The sequence below is a fragment of the Gossypium arboreum genome, chromosome 3, assembly GCF_025698485.1.
Source record: "Gossypium arboreum isolate Shixiya-1 chromosome 3, ASM2569848v2, whole genome shotgun sequence".
NCBI lineage: Eukaryota > Viridiplantae > Streptophyta > Magnoliopsida > Malvales > Malvaceae > Gossypium > Gossypium arboreum.
In genome coordinates, this window is record NC_069072.1 from 14,491,231 (window position 1) to 14,495,156 (window position 3,926).

A 3,926-nucleotide genomic window follows, 5' to 3' on the forward strand; every position below is an offset into this window, starting at 1 on the left:
ATTAAATTGTACTTAAATTATGAACATGTTTAATTTTAATTAATTTTATAATTAATTTTGATTAATTTTGGTTATTTTCGACAGAATTGCACAAAGGCCAAAAAATGGCTCAGCAGACATTGCTAGAAGCACAAAATCGAGAAGCAATTTGAAGTACCAAGGCAAATTAATTTCCAGCCTAAGACGGTCCAAAATTATGTGTATCAATTCATAATATAATTAATTTTAATTTATATCCAAGTTAATTTGGGTTAATAAATTATTATTAATTAATTATGAAAAAGTGGTCAGATTAAACTGAACCAAGTGAACCGAACCGGCTAAGAAAAACACAGCCCAAAACCGTCCAAGCGCTGACCCAATTCAGCTCATTAACTGATTATTTAAGCTTGCAAAGAGGCCCTTGAAGACTTGTTCAAATTGCAATTAAACCCTCCATAATTGGTGGCCTTGTAGATTTGCCCCAAACCATATTTAGCAAAGTTGAAGCCATCAACTTTGCCACATGGGAGGTTGGCCAAGGGGTGTCTCTTTGGCTGATATTTTTAGCAAATTTCAGCTGCCACATTCAGTTATAAAAACCCCCTTGGCTGATCATTCAAGACATCCCTCATTCACATCTCTTCTCTCACAATTCTTCTCTCCTCTTTCACTTTTCTCTCATTTCCCCATTCAAAGTTTATTGCTCTTTTGCCGATTTATCCTCTTGAGAAACGGTTCCTCTTCAGGCATTTTGGAGTAGCAACTGAGTGTTCATAGCAGCCTTGATCAGCGAGGACAACAAAGTAGGAAGAACGGGGCAACCAAGTCAAGCCATGGAAAAACACCGGATTTGATTCTTGTTCCCTATCTCTCTAATTTTTGTTGTTTATATGATGAACATATCTATGAATATTTATGTTTTTGGAATGGTTAATTTAATCAGCTTAGCTTGAAATTAATTCATGTTGGGTTGATTGCATTTCGTCCTCTTAAATTATTAAATTGGTGTTTATGCTATTATAAGCCTCGGTAAAATGCTTGATTAAGTAAAATCATGCCTACGTTATTCTTGCATTATAATTGTGAGGGAACTAATGAATTAATTTTTTTAAACAGACTGAAATTGTAATTAATTGACACAATACTTAATCAGTACATTTTTGTTCTTCTAAGGTAGCTGAAGGTTAAATTAGCATTGTATCTGGCGATACAGTTGCCTTGCATAACTTGCAAGATTTTTGTGATTAAACTATTTCAAGTAAGGATGTCTTGTTACCTCACATAGTTTTTTATGTTCTTATTAGATTTAATTAATCGTTTGAATAGACATAGGAATATGCAAGAGATTAGTTCAACTTAATGAGTATGTATGTGCAATAAAATGTTTGCTTATTAGAATATGTTTAATCAATTGAATTGACATAGGTATATGTTAAGAGATGAATGGATTTTTGCAGGTGAGTATGTTCATAAGTTAGCAAATTACCGAGTTGCCGTGAATTTATTCGTAATAATATAAACATGAGTTTAATAATTCTAAGTTAAAGAAATGTAGTTAATCTAACACAATTATATCATCTTGATTAAAATCGTATTTTGAAATCATGCATTTCAGATTTATTTATTTAGTTTACTTAGTTTTAAATCTTAGTTTTTAATCGCCCTCTTCAAACAAAATTTTTTTCTTTATCCAAAGTGTTTAAAATAGAATTCATAAATAATTCTTTTCACAGTCCTTGTGGGCACGATAACTCGACATTTACTTGTCACTTTATTACTTGTTGCGATTGTGTACACTTGCACATTTCCGTCGTTCCAAGTTTTTGGCGCCGTTGCCGGGGACTATTTTAAAAAGTCATTATTTGTGAATTTGTTAGTTTTTCATTTTGGTTTAATTTTTTATTTAATTTTTAACTTAATTAATTTTTCTGTGATTATTTCAGGTGTTTATGAGTATTGACCCTACTCCCTGTAGGCCTTCAGATAGAATGAACTTTTCGACAATGAAGAAGACAAGCAAATCAAAGAAGGACCGAAGAGATGAACTACGAAAATCCAAATCAAGGAAATGGAGCAAACCCTGCTCAAAATCCTATCCTTATTGTTGATGATAAGGATAGAGCTTTAAGACAGTATGTCGTGCCAGTATTTCATGATCTTAATATGGGAACTAGGAGACCCAAAATTAAGGCACAACAGTTCGAGCTGAAGCCAGTCATGCTCCAGATGCTTCAGACAATGGGCCAATTCAGTGGAATGCCAACCGAAGATCCTCACCTACACTTAAGACTGTTTATAGAGGTGAGTAATTCTTTCAAGTTAGCCGGAGTTCCTGAAGATGCATTAAGATTGAAGCTGGTCCCATATTCACTAAGGGACAGAGCTCGAGCCTGGTTAAACTCATTGCGACCAAACTCAATTTCCACACGGTAAGAATTAGCAGAAAGATTCCTTATAAAGTATTTCCCACCTAGCAAGAACGCTAAGTTGAGGAATGAGATCACTGCTTTCCAACAAATGGATGATGAGTTCTTGTATGAGGCATGGGAAAGGTACAAAAAATTATTACGGAAGTAACCTCATCACGGAATCCCACATTGCATCCAACTTGAGACATTTTATAATGGTTTCAATACTTACACGATGATGATAGTGGACGCTTCAGCTAATGGTGCTCTCCTTTCTAAGTCTTATAATGAGGCTTAAGAAATCATTGAGAGGATTGACAACAACAATTACCAATGGCCAACCAATCGAGCAGTGTCAGGAAGACGAGTTGCTGGAATACATGAAGTAGACGATCTTACTTCACTTGCATCTCAGGTATTATCAATATCCTCAATGTTAAAAAATCTTACTACTAATGGGTCTAATAGTTTTGCAGCACAGCTACCAAATCAATATGAAAGTATAGCATGTGTTTATTGTGGGGAAGGACATTTGTTTAAAGAATGTCCATTGAACCCAGAATCCATATATTACATGGGTAACCAGAACCAAAATCAAGGAAGACAAGGACTGCAATCCAATTTCTATAACCCATCGTAGTGAAATCACCCCAATTTTTCCTCGAGTAACCAAAGGGCTGGACCAATAACACTTATGCCCAACCTAGACCAACCCAACCGCCTAGTTTACCCCAACAAGTTCAGAAACCAACTCAGGCTGAATCATCCAATAGCTTAGAGAATTTATTGAAGGCATACATTGTAAAAAACGACGCCACTCTAAGGAATTTGGAGAATCAAGTGAGCTAAATTGCTACTAAACTCAGGAACCGACCACAAGGTCCTTTACCTAGTGATACGAAGAATCTGAGGAATCTGGGGAAGGAGCATTGCAAAGCGTTGACATTAAGGAGTGGAAAGACTTTAGAGCCCAATTCAGTCGAAGCTAAAAAGTAGCAAGCTGACGCTTAAGATTCAGAGGAAGTTCAACAAGTGTTGAAATTCCAGTTTCACAAGAACCAGAATCTGCAAAACTCGATAGGTAATTTTAGAACCAGCTAATTCTGATAAACGAACAACTATGTTAGATCCAGAATTACCACAAAAGATGAATCAACCAATTCCAATAAAGAAATCACCACCACCCTACCCTCAAATACTTCAAAAACAGAAGTAGGAGATTCAATTCAAGAAGTTCCGAGACGTACTCAAGCAACTTCATATCAACATCCCATTGGTTGAAGCACTTGAACAAATGCTGAACTACGTCAAATTCATGAAAGATATTCTATCCAAAAAATGAAGACTTGGAGAATTTGAGACGGTAGCTCTGACAAAGGAATGTAGTGCATATCTTCAAGACAAACTACCCCCAAAGTTGAAGGATCCTGGACGTTTTACCATACCTTGCAACATTGGAGCAACATATTGTGGTAAGGCATTATGTGTCTTAGGCGCAAGTATTAACTTAATGTCTATGTCAATATTTAGGAAGTT

General features: G+C 35.6%; 1 non-coding gene across 1 annotated transcript; it reads right to left on the minus strand.

The window, feature by feature from the left end:
* Positions 1 to 2,466: 2,466 nt before the first annotated feature.
* Positions 2,467 to 2,573, minus strand: LOC128291194 (small nucleolar RNA R71). The gene has a single exon (XR_008280970.1). It is a non-coding gene; the product is annotated as a small nucleolar RNA R71 (small nucleolar RNA).
* Between the last annotated feature and the right edge of the window lie 1,353 nt (positions 2,574 to 3,926).